The following is an 18,678-nucleotide window of genomic DNA, read 5'->3' on the forward strand; positions in this document are numbered from 1 at the left end:
CCGCATGCATCTGGATTTGCAGTATGGAAGCTTTCATGTCAAACCTAAATTCAGGAAACATGAGTATTAAACTACAGAATTCTAAACATGAGAGATTTGAGAAAAAAAAACACATCGCATTTGTCAGATAATCAATGCTGATTATCTGACCTGTGCCAGCTACAGGGAAGCACTTACCCTTTAATCCAGCTAGAAGTTAGCAGGGTAAGAAGGAACAAACCAGAACAACATAAAGACTAGCAACAAGGCTTATGAAAGCAAATAGGAGCCCTAACCTAGCAGCAGGTAGAGTCATTCGAAGTACATGGGTTCAAGCAAAGTAAAACTGAACAAAAAAGAAAGACAACAAAACATCTAGCAAAACACTTCTCTTGCGGTTAATGTCACCAAGAAATTTTATATCAAATAGATTAAATTGTAAAAGCTTTGCATACAAAACACATAAACCATAAGATGTTCCAGTTTGTAAACTACTATTTGGTCAACATAATTTCTATTGTTATGGAACTATTATTGACCAAAACTGAAGTCAATAATTAGGCAAAATAATTTTTTAAAAATAATCAATGAGTACAAACTAACTATGTTAATAAGATAGCACTTGTTAAAGGAGGTCAGAAATCAACACAGAAACTTCTGGTAGGCTATGAAGAGAGGCAAACAAAAATCGATGTAAAATATTTTTGAAAGGCAATTTTATCTTCTTTCATTAAATATGACTAATTGGCAGCATGAAACCCTTCTACTGCACTATATATTTGTATGTTAGTAACACAACAGATGTCATTTGAAACAGATTTCTTTAAGGTGAAATATGCCTACATGCAGGAATATAATTATCATTAAATAAACAGGAAAAGTAGACAGCTGGCTGAATATGTATTAGAAAAGGTCACACAGAGTCTAACACAAAATGTGGTGATTCAGATTCGATGATTTTTTAAAAAAGAAATTGCTTGTTGATCTTTGAGAATGCACTTTCACCCTGACACTTTAACATTTGGATCATATTCTAAATCTTTTAATTATATTTATTAATATATGTGTATAAATATATTCAATGCTGTGTTTGTTGAAAGGGCATCGAGATACATCTCATGAAAATCCAGTGATAATATCAAATCACAATAATACTATTTATTCTCGTGATTGTGTGTGATAGATTACAGCCTCTAGTTAGGCAGGTTATGCTGAGTATACAGACATTATGCCAAGGATTCCACTATTCTGATTAAAATAACAATGTGCCAAAAATACTCGAATCTAACATGCATTACTTGTACCAGAAACTGAAACTGAGAACACATTGCAAGACAGTCAGCATCTGTAAAGAGAACAGCTATGTTTAATTTTCAAGTGTTATCCTCTGCAACTGAAAAATAAGTGGGGAATAATGAATTTAATACACTCTGATTAGCATAGAGGTACTACAATACAAAGAGGAATGATTGAAAAGACATCATTCAATTTAGAGAATGAAGAATTGGCTCAGAATTTGCCCCCTCTTGCAAGCCTCCCACAGTTGTCAATCACTCTACCCATGGATTTGTCTGTGGTACCTACTTCAATGAAGCCATCCTGATCATCCTTACAGACAGCCCTTTGCTTGCAGGACTTTACAGCTGCAAATAGCATCATGCTATGTGGCTAGAACAAGTCCAATCTACAAAATGCTTTGCAACCTGTATAAGCCACAATTCTGATTTAGTCAACTATTAGAATTGTTAAAAGAATACTTCTGAATATCTCTGATATCCTAAAACATTCAAAATAATAAAAAAAAATCAAAATAAGCCAACTAAAAATTAAATCACAAAATATTTAAGTAAACATAATTAATTGAATTCAATATAAATTATCTGTTACTTACCTGGGTTCTACACATTCATTCTTTTTGACTGAAATAAATAATGCCTTTGTTTCCTAGTCTAACCTGGTATATGGCATTCCACTGTTGGATTCTATGAGAATTCCAATAACGGACTATTATTGGCAAAATACTATGGAATACCATCAGGATGTTTGTGCATGTTTGATTTGGATGCTAAAATTTCATGTCAGTTCCACACAGAATTGCTAGAAAATGTTGCAAAAACTCAGTCCATTAATACATTAATTAAGCAAAGCTAAGTAGCCAAGGAAGGACTTGCCTGGTTATGTGGGAGACAGAAATCATTGCTTGAGGGATCAAATCAAAATATATTTTCAATTCAAGGGTAAAGTTAAACTCTGAAGTTATTGCAGTCAATGTTCAGACCAGAGGGCTGCAGGTAGGTTAGGAGGATGATGCAACATTGTCCAAGCTTGATGGAATTTACTTACAGACAAAATCAATGATGGGATTTAATAGGTCATCTGCAGCAAACCCATGAAATCTTACTTGATATATTTGGAAATGGCATTGCCCTATCATTGTTTAGCTTTCTCAATGCATAGTGACCAAAGTAATGAACATAATAGAGCAGATCTACTGCTGACCCTGAGATTACTTCTTGCAGTTGACCTCAACTGATCCTTCCATTGAAGACCTGGGCACAAGTACTCCACTGGAAAATGGACTGCCTATTGATATCCATGAGGCCCAGTGCAAGTGGCTGCTTGCACTCCCAGAATGACTTTGACATCTAGTAATGTCCCAGCTCCAGCACCAATGGCTGCCAAAAGTATTAGTAAAACTGAATGTTTGTGAATCCTTTTGACATTTATATTCAAAAAACACACAGGAACCATTAAAAGTAAAAAAGCACTTAAAATTTTATATTAAGAAAAAACCGGAAAACCATCCAGCTACCTAAAAGCAACTAAATATGTTTAAACTTCTCCCACAATCATTTCTTCCTCTTCATTTCCATGAGGCCGCTGTACTTGTGCCAGACCTAACCTGGCGCAGGCTCAATGGGCAGATTTCCCAGCCTGAGAGACCTCATGGGGGGTCCACCGGCTTAGTACAGGGGCACTTGGCAGCACGATAAGCATTGTGGAAGATGCTTCTGCCAGCTTAAGCCCACACCCATGCTAGATTTCTGAATATCTATGAAGAAACCCAAGGTAGTCTGACAGAAATGCTGGCGTGCGGGGAGGAGATCTGCTCCAAAGTGCTGTATTAGGACAAGTAAAGGGGAGCTACTTCTTAACGTGGAAAGTGTGTTCAGTGCATTAAATGTGAATCTCTTGCTTTTGTAAAAATAGATATCATGAGAAAAATTGCTTAAAGCAAAAACAATGGAAAAGTGTGTGGGGAATGGTATCTCTGGTAAGCAAAGATGGGAAAGAGGTTTGCTTGATGTCTGGACCTTGCTTCTTTAGTGTCAATACTTCTGTCTGTTATTTAAGCAAGTCAATGGTTATATTATTTCCTTCATAATTCCTCTCTGTGTCTGTACGCATAAACGTATCCCTTTCTTCTTGTTCCCTGATTATATTGCTATAACATCATATCCAGAAGTTTCAAAAACAAAGGGTTAGAAGTAAACCACAGCCATCACAATCCCTGTTTAGATGTCAGGAAAACTGTGCTTGTTCCCACCTTAGAACTGATCGTCTGCTCTTGAAGAAAATGCTCAATTATTACTCAATTGAAACCTGAACTCTAAAGGTTAAATTGCAAGGAGACATTACACAAACTATTGTTGTATGCCCCAGAATTTAAAAGAATACGGGGTGATTTGATAAAAGATTTCACAGAATTAAGAGGGATCAAATTTTGGTAGATAGAAGGATACAGGACCAGGTGACAAAAACATAGGACTAATGCTTAGGTAATCAAGAGCGAAGTTAGACATAAAAGGCTGAGAAGTCTACAACTATCTTTGTCAGAAAATAGCTGACATTGGGTCAGTTGTTAACTTTAAACCTAGCAGTGATGGATTTCTGTTTTTCAGTGATATTAATGAATACGGACCAAAGGCAGGGATGTGGAGTCAGTCATATATTAATGGTAGAGGTGGCTAAAGTGGCTAAGTGGTCTATCTCTGCAATTATTTTTCAGTTGGGAAGATCAGAATCTCTTTCAATATAGATGCCAAATGACTGGCTTTGCCGCTCCAATGTTCTGTTTGTTTTAGACCGTCAGCATCTGCAGTAATGTTTAATCTAAACTACTTCCACATGCTCTATATAAATCTTCACATGATCTATTTGATCTCTTTTCTTTGAACACACCACTCTTAGCTTGTTAAAGTCACTTTTAATCACTTAAATTACATTAGACACTTAAACGAAGCATATGACTGACCCCTACAGGTTTGCATAGAACATTTGAATAAGATAGGACAAATATCAATGCAATTTTTACATAGGGGCATAGCCCAGTTAGGTAGTGTTTACCATTGGGGATAATGAATAATTCAACATTATTAAATTATTAAATCAATATTTAGGTATTCAGATAACATGAGGGAGAAGGGCAGGAAAGATTGAATCTTGTAATTAGCTATTCATTGGTTTTATTTTCTAAAATATATTTTTCCAATTCCATTGGAGTGAACACAGTTTTTGGGTTCATTTTACACTGACACCAAGTGGGAGGACATTCCATCATTAATCTGCAATAATATTCACAGTGAAAAATATATTGTTATATGATTATTACTTAAAGGTTAATGTAAAACAACAGTTGATTATCAAAATTCTATAATCAGTATAAATAATTGTCTACTTTTGGATCAAATGCACATCATAAAATATTTTACAGTCAATTTCTTTCCTCTTCGTCAAAGGTTATCAAATGCTTTTGTGTTGAATTGCCTCCTTTTTAACCCTTTGACTGGAGTATGGTTTGCTACATCCATTCATTAAAATCTGTTTTTATGTAAGCATGTCCCTTAGGTATTCCATCAGGGAGGCAAAATAAAAGGCCATATATCCACAGAAATCATAGTACACTTTCACATGAAAAATACAAAGTTACACTTTAATCAAAAAAATGGCCATTGAATTCTCTGCAAAAAAAGGGCTGAATCTTGCAGACGATTCATGACCTTAATATGAAGTCAAAGGGTTAACATACATGATATTATTGTTATCATTTTTAATATATAATTAAACTATTTACTACCTGAAATATTTTACATGTTAATAACTGTCAGTCTTTGTCAAATAGTCATTTAAAAATGTCTAAACATCTTAACAGTGGCAAAACATTAATATGCTGCATATTAAATGTAGCAGCTCTCATATAAATTGACTCTTATTATTGCATTTCAATTTAAAGGTTCTATGAAGTAGGACTGTTTTCAAATATGTGACAACTAATGTATTGCTTAATTTCCCCAAATCCAGCAGATACCCAACACCAGGTTAAGTATGCAAACTGACAGTTCACTTTTCAAATATTAAAAAAGTACCGGCCAAAATAATTCAAAGAGTACTTGTCCAAATAGATACAATTAAACTCCCATGAATAGCAGGATCTATTAGTTTATGCTTGGATAATTTAACATTTAAAAATCTAAAGGTCATTTCATATATAAACCTAGCATTGTTTATGAATACAGCTAATCATCATTTGGGAACAATATTTTATCCATTTGAATTTTTTTTGTTACATTAACTACTTGCTTCTTGTGATTTCAAAGTTGCCATTTCAAATTTTTGACACATTGGCCTAGAAGTTCGATCGCGCCTTGACAAGTGTTGTGCTGCCCATGTGTGCGCAAGGATGACATGAAATTTGCACAGGCTGCTCAAAGGAATGAATCAGGCAAGCAGCCAGCACTACCCACGCTGCTTATTGAATATTCGCCTGTTTGGTGTGAGGGTGGGAGCAGGCGGATGTGGAGGTATATGGGGAAATCAGAATCTGATGTAACTTAAAGGCAGCCTGTGGCTCTTAAAGATGTTCAGAGATGTGCCAGCGTCCAACGATGCACTCTCACTAACTTATACAGTTGGGAAATGAAAGCTGCAAGAAGCCTATTTTCTCTAATGCAACACCAATCTTGGTAAAGACTAGAAAACCATCAGGGCAACTCTACTTGCCGTGTATAGAGGTCACTGAGGAAGTAAATGCCAGGAGTTTAGCTCCAAGGATATGTTTGCAATGCCAATAAAAGTCCAATAATTCCACTAGAATTGTAAAGGTAAAGGTGTTAGCACTGACATCAAAGCCTCGTTTCTGACACCTGCAGTCTCACCACTCGCAGCGTTCCTTTCCTTTACAATCTCTGAACTATACACTACCTCCTTTAGCGTTTTACTCACACAAGCTGCAGCTCTCTCTCTCTCACCTCGGTTGCATCATTCCTCTAAACCTCATATCTGTATACAACTTAAAAAGTGATCACAGTAGGCAGATTCTCAGAACAGCTCAGGAGACAAACCTACAACTTTTACCTCTTGCAGATCGAGGTTATATACAAGAAAAGGAAATTGCCAGCAACTGATGAGACTGAAAGTGCCTCCGTGCTGTTTCCCAGGATTGAAGGGAGTGGAGCTGATGGTCAGGTGCTTACTGTGGAGACTGAAAGGCTCTCCCAAAAGCTTTTCCCTTTCCCTCTCCAAGGAAAGTTTCATTCAGCCTCAACAGAAGCACACTGCTTTTCACGATGCTGAACCATTGAGCCTGCTCTTCCACTTTGGCGAGTGAGAGGTTAGCGCAAGTTCTGACCTGAGGAAGATGCAGCTGGCAGGCAGTATCATGACTTCAGGGCGTAAGGTTAAGGTTTAGGTCAGTAGTTCCCAACCTCCAGGCCATGGGCTGATACATTGCCGCAAAGAATGCAGCGGTACACCGCGTGGCTGGAACGCACGCAGCACATCTTTAAGAAAAAAGCCGTAATAAACAAGCTAATTAATTAGGTGCCACCCGGCACATAAATGTCGGCCCAGATCAGAGGCGATTGCCGATTGTGTTGCCTCTGATCTGGGCCGACATTTACGTGCCGGGTGGCACCTAATTAACTAGCTTGCTTATTTCGGCTTTTTTCTCAAAAGATGCGCTGGGTGCGTTCCGGCCGCCACTGCACCCCTGCATGCTTTGCGGCAATGTAGTGGTCCGTGGCCCGGAGGTTGGGGACCACTGGTTTAGGTGATGAAATGTTGGCCATAATCTATAGCTGGTGACAGTGTGCCAAGGCTCAGGATCTGCACTACATCTGCTTCACTGCTGATTTTTAGGGCTCAGTCTACTGACCAATCTTAAGAGTGAGTGAAAGAGAAATGCTGGATGTGCTAGGTAGCTGGTCAACAAGCTTGGGTTTCATGACTCAGAAACTACAGTAATCCAGCAAGTGGACATGGTTACATTTAGTGCCTGGAGACCATGCTGCCCACAGTGAATCTTTTTTCCAAGTAGTGGAGATCATCACAAGAGAACCTTTGCTAACAGCTGTCACTTAAAATGCAGTTTTTTTGTCCACTTGATGATAAACTGCAAATTGAAAAAAAAAGATTAATGATTAAAAGCCCTAACTGGAGACTCCAGTTGTGGCTGCAGTGTGGGGTCCTTATTTAACCTTTATAACAAACCCAATCCAATATGGAGGAAACTGCATTTATATGGCCCAAATACTGAGATAATGGAGACCTCATTGGTTGCTTAATTTACACATGGCGCATCTGATCCAATTTCTAGGCCACCAGATTTTCTTCAATAAAGTGCATTATCTTTCCATTTCACCTGTCACAGTCTTTACATGGCGGGTACACACTCAGGATTTGTTCTGTACCCAAATTTTACTACGGGCATATCAATGTACTTAGTGGTGCCTCTTGTTGCTCACTTTTCTGCTCTGTAAATTAATGCCTGTGATCAGATTTTTTGCCTAAATTCCCTCCTGCAACACGTTCAAATTACAGCCTTCTGAATACTATTGGATGAGGTTACTAAGGTGAGAGAGACACTGTATAGTTATTTATAGAGTCAATATAGCATATAAACTTATCCATGCCAAACAAGATCTCTACCTGAACTAATTCCATTTGCTTGCATTTGCTCTCCAAACACTTCCCATTTGTCACGCGCTGTAAGGTTTCACTGCTAATGTAACGGTTTCTGTGTAGCAGCAATTTTTGGGTTATGACTAGAGATAACGGGGGCTTTGGAATGTATGCAACCCAATGAGAGGGATGTTGTTCTTTCTTGTGGGTCTGGGAGCAGGCACTTCATAGTCTTTTGCCGGCGCGAGATGAAGTGAGAAGACGCAAATGGAAAGAGTTGGTAGACCACCGGTTGGAGTGGACTCGGAGCGAGGGTCCAACGGTCAGAAATGCTTGGAGGAGGTTGATGGGGGATGACTGGACGATTCTGTGAGCTGCAACATGCACTTTAGACTGTTTCCTTAAAATGGGCCCTTTTCTTTCTATTTTCTTTACTAACCCTATAGTCAGATTAAGATTTATAAAGTTCAATCGTTTAATTGAATAGGGTGCGCTGTCTGATATCTTGAGGTTCGGATTTGTAACCGGGCAACACATCATGCAGCATCCACACAAACAAGAATTCTCAGTTTGGCTGGGCCAGAGGCTGTTTACTCTAGACAAACATATGCTGGCCGATCTTCAGGGTTATAATTGTTGGGCTATCGTTTGGGATTGATTCTGTTGGATGCTGTGTGATTGCCCTGAGCATTGAACCAGTGGGTTGTGTGTTTAAATCTGTGCTGGTATGGATGCTGGTGGGGTGGAGCACTGGTGTGCCTCCATGGGGTTACCATGTGTGTTGAGTGGGGTGGAAATTCATACCCCGGGTGAATTGTTAATTCGATATTTGAGTACCGTCAAAGCTGTTGGCAAAGTTGAGCTTGGAGCGCGGAGGTTTGGTAAAATGGTGGGCTCAGACCTTGTTTTAGTTCAGACGAGCACTGACATAACGGCAGTGGAACTGCTGGCGCCTATTGATGCCCCAGGTGAGGCGGGGCCATGGCCTGTCCATACTGTCAGCAAGGAGGGATAGGTAGCCGAACAGTCCGAGTCACAAGTCGAGCTTCCCGTAGCTGGGGGCGGAGACTTCAAATACAGGGTTCTATTGTTTCTAAGGAGTGAGGGGAAGGAGTGGTTGGATTTGGAATATCTAATTAGTCTCCGTCCCCCAGTGAAAAGTGAGAATTCTGAGGTAGTATCCTCCCTTACCTTTCTGGCGAATAAAGTCCCTGCTATGGTAGGCTCTGCCTGTTCTCTGGAATAACGCCCACCCCTAAAGGGGAAGAGGAGTATGAGACTTGGGCAGAACAGACCTCTCAGTTGTTAGATGAGTGGCAGTGCCCTGATGACGTAAAGCGACAGAGATTGGTTGAAAGTTTGAGTGGGCAGGCCGCTAATGTGGTGAGAGCTATGAAAACATGCCAACCCTCAGCTAACCTTACTAATTATCTGGGCGCATTAGAGAGTGCTTTTGGTACAATAGGGAGCCCACTGGAACTCATGGTGGGGTGTCATAATATACATCAAGAGAAGGAGGAGAAGCTTTTTGCTTACATTTTTCGGCTAGGGAGACAGCTAAATTGCTTGCAGCGCAGAGGGGTCATTTAGGCGGCTGAGGTGGATCAGTTAAGAAGGGACCAGATAGCCACTGGCACCCAGTCCCAGGACCTGATTGCTTGGATCTCCGACAGTCTCGTAAGATGCGCCCCTCTCTCTCTTTTGTTGAGCTGATCAGAGAGGTAGAGGAGGAGGAGGAGGACGCGTCGGAGGTGAGGTAAGGCTCTGTCAGCAGGGTACAGTCCTCGGTTATAGCCCCTTGTGGTGAAGTGACCACGGATAGCCTGCCCTGGGGAGCAGTAGAGGAGATTGTGGTAGAGTTGAGAACAGAGATGTCTTGGCTGTTATCAGCGGGTGTAACCCCCCCCCATATGATGGAGCTGATGGGGGGGTTCGGATCCCTTAAGGGGATGGAACAATGTGGAGGGCTGCTAACAGTTCCTGTCATGCGAGAAGGAGAGTGAGCCCCTGGGTACCTACGCAGAGAGAGCTGTTGGGAAAACTTACAGGAGGCCCAGTGAGGGAACGGCCTGGTGTCTCTGGAGGAACATGTTCCCAGCAATATACCAAGGAACTCCCGAAAGCAAAAGACCCTATTCCTGAAGGCTTAGTGGGACCATGTTCCAGTGTGTCGCTACGAATAGCAGGTATTTATGCTAAAGCCATACTCCACACCGGGTCATAGGTCACGTTATTGTACTGTTCATTTTACAACCGGTATCTGAAGCATTTACCATTGACACCATTCAGGGCACTGGAGATTTGGGGTTTCAGTGCTGGTGATTATCCATACGACCGTTATTTGTCAGTGAAGCTAGAGTTTTCAGAGGCCAATGTCGGAGTGTCTGAGGTCCTTGATACATTAGTGCTGGTTTGTCCGGAACCCGTTGAGAAGGGCGGCGTTTGAGTTCTGGTGGGGACCTCCCTCTTGTGAGGAGGCTCATGGGGGCCTGCAAGGAGAAGGCTGGCGAAAGCTTTCTGGGAATATTGTCCGCGCACTCGGTGTTTCGAGCTGCTTTTGAGAAAGTGCGTGGCTGCAATGGGCCAGATACCGACTTTAGACGAGGGACTGTGTGGTTCACCCAGGTGAAGCCAATGGTGGTACGGCACGGGGAAGTAGTGAGAGTGATGGGGACCCCCAAATTTCCCGGAGTGCCTGAGGGCGAGGCCCTTTTAGTGGAAGCTCCGGAAGACCATGAGGGGGAGTCGGGATTTCCTGCTTGGGTACTGGTGAGGCCTGAACTGCAGAAACCCTCGGTTGTACAGGCGAGCAGAATAGCAGCGATCGTCAGGAACACTATGAAGAGGGAGGTCACCTTCAGGCAGGGGATGCCCCTCGTGTATCTGTTCCCGGTGACGGTAGTGACTAATGTCCCTCTGAGACAAGCTGGAGAGAAACTATTGGAATAAGGGGGAAATTTGATTGCTGAGTCATTTAACTTTCGGGACCCCCCCGGTTCCTGCAGGTTGGAAGAGGAGGTTGGTAGGGAAGATGTTGATGCTGGAAGGTGTCTTTTCCACTGATGGGTTTGATGTGGGTTGTTTTAAAAGCACTTGTCACACTATCTGGGTGACCGAGGACACCCAGTTTAGAGAGACAGGTCATGGAGACTGGCCCCTGCAGAGGTGGCCTGGAAGAAGAATGGGAAGGTATGGATATGTGTGGACTATAGGGCTCTGAACAGGCGCACCGTCCCTGACCAGTATATGGTCCCGAGGATCGAAGATACACTGGCCTGTCTGAGTGGTATGAAGTGGTTTAGTGTGCTGGACTTAAGGAATGGATATTATCAGATCCCCATGAGTGAGGCTGACAAAGAGAAGATGACATTTGTATGTCCCCTGGGATTCTTCCAGTTCAAAAGGATGCCCCAGGGCATATCGAGAGCCCCTGCAACCTTCCATTGGGTCATGGAGAAGACAGTGGGGGATATGAACTTGCTTGAGGTATTGGTGTATCTGGAAGACCTCATGGTGTTTGGGTCTACCTTGGAGGAACAAGAAGTCAGGCTACTGAAGGTGTTTGGTCGCCTGAAAGCTGAAGGGTTAAAACTTTCCCTGGACAAGTGCCAGTTCTGCAAAACATCTGTTAGGTATGTTGGGCACATAATCTCACGATATGGAGTAGCCTCAGATCCGGCTAAGATCGAGGCGGTGACGACTTGGCCAAGACCCCAGACTGTGAGCGCTCTGAGCTCGTTCCTCAGGTTCTGTGGTTACTATCGGAGGTCTGTGAAGGGCTACGCAAAAGTGAGTCACCCATTGAATTTGCTTCTGTGAAGTTACCCTCCCTTGGGGAAGAAAGGGAGAGGGAAAAAAAGGACAGGAAGGTGGAGAGTATCTTAGCCCTTCGGAGCAAAATGGATGCAAAATGTGAAGAGGCCTTTTAGTTGTTGAAGGAGCTGCTGACTCAGGCGCCGGTGCTGGCTTTTGTGGACCCTCGGTTGCCGGATATACTATATATGGATGCCAGCCGAGTGGGCTTGGGGGGGTGTCCCGCTGGTTCTGATGGAGAAGTATCGGAGGATTGTGTTGAAGTCACTTCATGATGATTCTGGACACTTGGGGATAGGAAAGACCTATGGATTGCTCAGAGATCGGTCTTACTGGCCCCGGATGAAGTCAGAGGTTGAAGAATACTGCAAGTCATGCATTCGATGCATGCGGTGGAAGACACTGCCTATGTGGGCAGCTCCCTTGTCCCACTTGCAGAGTGCGGAGCCCCTAGACCTGGTGTGTATGGATCTCCTATCAATAGAACCCGATGCCAGCAACTCAGTGAATGTCTTAGCCATCATTGACCACTACACCAGAAATGCGCAGGTTTTTCCTACCAAGGACCAGAGGGCATCCACAGTGGCAAAAGTGTTATGGGAGAAGTATTTCATTTATTATGGCCTTCCCAGGAAGATACATAGTGATCAGGGATGGGATTTTGAGAGCAGGCTCATCCATGAGTTACTGGGCATGTTTGGGGTTGAAAAGTCAAGGACCGCACCCTATCACCCGCGGGGTGATCCCCAGCTTGAAAGGCTTAATCGGACCTTGCTCGACATGCTCCAGACCGTGGATATCAGCAAGAAGAGCAGGCGGAGTTAACAAATTGGACATCTGGTTCACAGTTACAACGGTACTCAAAATGAAGCTACTGGGTACTCACCATACTATCTGATGTTTGGGTGCGAGGCGAGGTTGCCCATTAACCTTTGTTTTGGGATTGATGAGGGTGACTTACCACTGAAAACTTAACTGAAGTATGTGTCTGACATGAGAAGAGAGCTGAAGAGGGCTTATGAATTAGCTGGGGTTGCGGCTGCCGGGCAGAATCAAGGAAGTAAGAGGAGGTATGATCAAAAGGTGAGGTTCTCTTAACTCCTGCCGGGATTCTGGTTCCTCATAAGGGATCTGGGGCAACCTGAGAAACATAAATTGGCGGACCGTTGGGCAGCTAAGCCCTATGTGGTGGAGAGCCAAATGCCAAACCTACCAGTTTTCCGGGTGAAACCAGAGGATGGGAATGGGCCTGTCAAGATTCTGCACTGGAGCCACCTGCTGCCTCTGGAACAAGAGGTGCAGGTGGACCCAGAGCCCGACTTGGAGCCTACCCCTAGTAAGAGGGCTCTGCGAAAACGCGGGGCGACTGCAGGGCCCACAGCAGGAGAGGCTGGGCTGGGCCCTGCCCATGAGAGGGATACTGATTTGGTGGATAATGATCTGGATGTGTGGTATATGCTGCCTTTCACTAACTCTCCAATGACTGAGGAAGAGACTCACAGCCCTTCTCCCACTGAGTCAGGTGAAGTGCTGGGGGGGGGGGGGCGCTAGCTGTGGGAAGCCTGGGTTGCAGTGGGACCCTGCAGGGAATGAAGTGGAGCTTGGACACGGGACAGAGGGGTTCGAGTTGCAGGTGGGCACGAGTGATAGGTTGGGGAAGGCCTCGCTAGGTAGACTGGAAGTACCTCCAGTAGTGTCTGAACCTGAAGAGTTAGGTGAGGGGATACAGAGGTTTCAGAGAATTAGGCGACCACTGGATAGGCTGGCCTATGTAGCACTGGGAGAACAGAGTGTGACCCCTACCATTTTGGGGAGCTATGTTACTGTCTTTTGCACCTGGATTGGACTTTGTGTTTTGCAGGAAGGGTTGGCGAATTATCTCAACGTCATGAGGGCATGTCTAAATTTGGTGGGGGTAGAGTGTAACACACTGTAAGGTTTCACTGCTAATGTAATGGCCTCTCTGTAATGTTTTACTGCTAAGGTAATGGTTTCTCTGTAGCAGCAATGTTTGGGTTATGACTAGAGATAACAGGGGCTTTGGGAATGTATGTTAGCCAATGAGAGGGATGTTGTTCTTTCTTGTGGGTTTCACAGCAGGCACTGTGTCCAGAGGGTGTCTTACCCTAGACAAACATATGCTGGCTGAACCTCAGAGTTACACATCCATGTACCTATCTTTTAAAGATTGTGATTGTAACTATATCTCCAACTTAATCTGGTAGTTTGTTCCATATAGCCACCATCTTCTGTGAGAAAAACTTGCTCCTCAGACCCTTTTTAAATTTTGCCTCTCGCTCTTTGAACTTATGCCCTTTAGTTCTAGACTTCTCTACCCTGGGAAAAAGAGATAAGGTGACCATTCACCTTATGTAGGCCTCTCAAGATTTTACATATCTTTATAAGGTCGAGGGAAAACAAACCCAGCTCTACAATCTCTCCTTATTTCTTAGGTCTCCAGTTCCGGCAAAGTCCCTGTAAATTCTTTCCTATTCTATTTCCAGTTTAATGCCATCCTTTCTCTAAATATAACTAAGTAACCAGTACTACACACATTACCCCACGTATGGCTTTACTAATATGACATCCCATCTCTTGTACTCAATGCTAAACATTTTTGTCACCACCCAAACAACCTGTGTGGCCGATGTTAAGGAACAATGTACTTGCACTTACACCCCTCTGTTCTACAGCCATTTACAATGCAATTCCTGCCTTGGTTTAAAATCCCCAATACAACACTTGGCATTTGTTTGAGTTAAATTCCATCTGCTATTCCTTGGCCCACTTTCCCAGTTGATCTAGATAACCTTTTTCATTGCCCACTAATCCACCAATTTTGGTGTCATCTGCAAACCTATTAACCATGCCATCTATATTCTCATTCATTTTTAATATTATCATTAATATAATACTTGCTTTGCTTTTTTATTGAGAAGAATAACAAAGTGAAAAATATAATATCAGAAGGTGCAACTGAAACTACAATAGTCAGATAAGTAGGGCAACTTAACACATCAAATGCTAATTTGCGTAGAGTAGCAGTTAGTGCATCATGTTACAGTGCCAGCTAGCAATCACCCATCAAGGTTTAATTCCCATTTCTGTCGGTAGAGAGCTTGTACGTTCATCCCCGTGACTGTGTAGGTTTCCTCCCACACTCCAAAGGCATATAGTTAGGTTTAGTGTGTAGCGGGCATGCTATGTTTGCAGCGTAAGCATAAGCATAAGCATTTGTGGGCTGCCTAGCACAATCTTCACTGATTTGATTTGACGCAAATGACGCATTTCACTGTATGTTCGATGTACATGTAACAAACAAAGCTAATCTTTCCTTTATCCTTAAACTTTATATTGAACCCACAGCAAGAAAAAAAAGAGCTATTCAGCCTAACTAGACTGTGTTGATGTACTGTATCTTCTCTCTCTCTCTAAATCAATCTCCACATTCAGCACCCACCCCCCTCCCAATCTCTCCTATCCTCTCTCCAATGCATCAAACTCTTCTCAAATGCAGATTTGATTCTTGCTTGTATCACTTGCTTTCATTTCCTTTGGAAGTAAGTTTCAAATTCCCACCATGCTCTGTTCTTGATTCTTGATGTGACTTGTTTGTTCCAGTCTTAGACATTGGCAATTCTGCACACACCCATACTTCTCAAAGGTAAACATATTAAAAGTCCTTTTATTTTGCTTTACTTTCTGCTTTTCCAAAGACTGTATCTGAAGCTTTCCTAGTAGTAGCATCCTCTTAATTCTGATAACTTTTTTTTGCAATGTTTTCCTCTTTTTTCCACTGTACTCCAAAATCCTACAGAAGGACAAAGTTCTGGGGCTAAAGCTGATGCAAAGAGGAATTAACCTACACCTAATACTTCAGATACAGGCTGAATGCCAACATTGTTCCTGGATGATTGAACTCTGCAATCAAAGTTCTATGAGCAGTTCAGCAGGGAGCCAGTTGGTAGCTTTTATATAATGCATTGTGACTGCAGCATATGGTTTTCTCAAAAGACTGTGCGTGGCACCACACACAGAAAAATGGACTCAAAGATTTTGTAGCACTGCACAGATAATACCGACACAAATAATGGAGCAAAGGACAGGCACATTCAATATGGAGGCTTACAGCACCCAAACAGGCCCTATGAACCGACTATCAACCATCATTCACACTAATCCTATATGTTTATTCTATGCCTATTTTAATCAACTCACCCCAGATTCTAACATTCACCTGCACAATAGCAGTAATTTACACTTATCAACTAACTTACCAACTTTCACATCTTATGACATGCTGGAGGAAACCTATATCATCCCAGGGGGAATGTGCAAATTCTATATAGACAACACCCAAGTTCAAGATTTAACCCAGGTTTTGGGAGATGTGAGACCGTGACTCTACCAGCTTTGCCAAAGACATCAGTGGACTAGTCACTGCTAGAAGCTCAATGTTTGCATAGTTATAGCCAAGCAGATGTCTTCTAATGCCAGATCTTCTCCACCACACTGTGAACCTCAGCCATTGCTCACCACACCATAATTACTCAGTTAAGAACAATTTAAGGTAATAGGATCCATACCTAATTTCCACCACACTCTGATGCATTTGCATTAAGATGTTCACATCTGCAGATATTTAACAATGAGAGCCATATTGTATGGGACTCAGTAAGGCACTTATCTCTTTCTCTCTTTTGCACGACAGGATGTCACACAACACATAGACATGATTGGCTAGATGTGCCTTCAACACCTCAGCCAGAGGAAGGGGATATTGCTCATGATCACTGTATGGTCCATTATCCAGATCATGGTCAGTGATGGGGTGGAAGTTACGGTGATGTTGGTTTCAATATATCCAATCTCCTGACATTTCATTTCTATTTATCAAAACCCATTCTGAATTATAAGCTACAGAAGAGTCACCTCACACTCTCTGGTATGCCATGGACCTATCGCAGTCTTTTTATTCTTTGGATAGGCAAAAGTACATTCTATTATTAGCTGTCTGGTAGCATTGCTTCTGCTCTTTGTATGATGCCCATATTGCAGTAGGTTCTGGGACAGGTGCAGTATTGCTGCTAGAGTGGCCTCATCGCTCTGCAGTTTTGATTTGGAGCTCTGTCCAAAATATACCTGCACACACATTGCCATAGAATGAAGGAAAAACATAAAATTTGCCAGGATGCCTGGTACTAATTTGCATGATAAATTTACAATGGTCTCACACCTTCTAGACATTGACTAAACAGAATCCTTTTAGGTTGGTTTGACATCTTGGTAAAATAGAACATGTCTGGATTTCCTCATTTGTTCAAATTTCCATTTCACACCAATTCTTTTCTTCAAAGTCTTCCAATGTGCTCTAAGCTCACAAATTCCTCTAACTTTTTGCTATAATCTGCCCAGAGTGAATCCTGGCATAGTACTTAAAAACCTCTGGTCAGTATTGTGAGTGACATCCAGTAAGGCTACAACAAAAGTAATGTATCACTCTGGTTGTTCACAAATCACTTTTAAGTCTTTAAGGTCTCCCTCGATCCCTCTTCCATGTCATCACCTGGAAGGGAATAAGCATTTCTGTTTTCATCCTATTCAATATAATCATGGAATCACTTACATTTGCTCCATTCCTACATTCATTCCATTATTTTTGGGTCTATCTTTGATCCTTTCCTTTTCCTCAGCTGCATGCTGCTTGTTCTCAGGACTGACTTTCATAAGCACATTAATGGATCCTACAGTGAATCAAGAACGTATCTCTTGAACCTTCTGCTACATCTAAACTATTGGGCAGTTTTTCCAATAGCCAACATTAGCACAGGTAAAAATCTTGTCAAACTGAATTCCAGTGAGGTCAAAGACATTGTTTACAGTTTTATCCTGGCTGTTGATTCCATCCCTTACCTGGCTACTGTCTGAAACAGCTAGCTGATCACAATATTGGTTTAGTATCTAACCTCAAGAGCCTCAGACCAAAAGGTTAGACTGAATACACTCATCTTTGCAACAATACATGATTGCCCCTGCTTCAGCGCACCACCTGCTGAGAAGCTGATATATCCTTTTGTTAAATTCTATATTAGATTATTCCAATGTTGCCACTTAAAGCTTCCCAATTCTACTCTACAAGTACTGGAAGTCATCATAAACTCCACTGCCCATGTTTTAACAAGTATTAGGACTTGTCTTTCCATCACCCCTCTGGTTGCTACCTCTGGTTGTTTAAGTAATGTCCAAAGTAATCTTTCCTTTCAAAATTCTCCACGGTCACACCCATTCCCATCTCTGTAGCCATCTTTGGCACTATATCCTAAAGATATTTGTGCACCTTTGACTCTGGCCTCTTGATCATCTGTAAATTTAATCACTTCTCAAACAGTGGATAGATCTTAAGCTATCAGACCATAGCAAGCATTGATTGCCTGCTCTAAAATCTCCTTCTACAGCATGTTATTAAATTTTATTTGATTATGTTTTAGAATATTTTGTTATGTTAAAGGCTGTACATGCAAAAATGATGCTGTTTCATTAAAAATAAACTTTTAAAAAGAACAGGGACTTGTAGCATCATAGCAACAGCCAGCAGCATTCCATCAGCAACAAACCTGAAAGCAGCTTGTGATCCATTTTAATAGCCGTAGTAGGGGAGGGGAGAGGAGCATGGTTGCTGCTGAGTGAATTAAGGGAGGACACTAGCTCCAATGCGGGAGTGTTAGTGTCAAAAACAACATTGATGTCACAATCTGTTTACCTTAGATACTTCCGGTGGATTTAGTGTGCATTCGTTGACAGCCTCACAATATGGGGTACGACATAACCCACACCACCAACTTGTGCCCTACAGGCCACATTGAAACTAATCTGGTACTCATTGTGGTAAAACATATGTACTATAGGCTCCAATATAAAATCAGCAAAAAGAGGGAATTGCACTGGAAGACAAGAGAGTGCAATGTCCTGGAATCAAACTGAGAGGGG

The 18,678-nt window shown here is 42.2% G+C and overlaps 1 protein-coding gene across 4 annotated transcripts in view; it reads right to left on the bottom strand.

The window, feature by feature from the left end:
* Window positions 1-18,678, bottom strand: part of cadpsa (Ca2+-dependent activator protein for secretion a) — a 511,391-nt gene that overhangs the window by 141,132 nt on the left and 351,581 nt on the right. The window lies entirely within an intron of this gene.

Source organism: Mobula birostris, chromosome 16, assembly GCF_030028105.1.
Source record: "Mobula birostris isolate sMobBir1 chromosome 16, sMobBir1.hap1, whole genome shotgun sequence".
Classification (NCBI taxonomy): Eukaryota; Metazoa; Chordata; class Chondrichthyes; order Myliobatiformes; family Myliobatidae; genus Mobula; species Mobula birostris.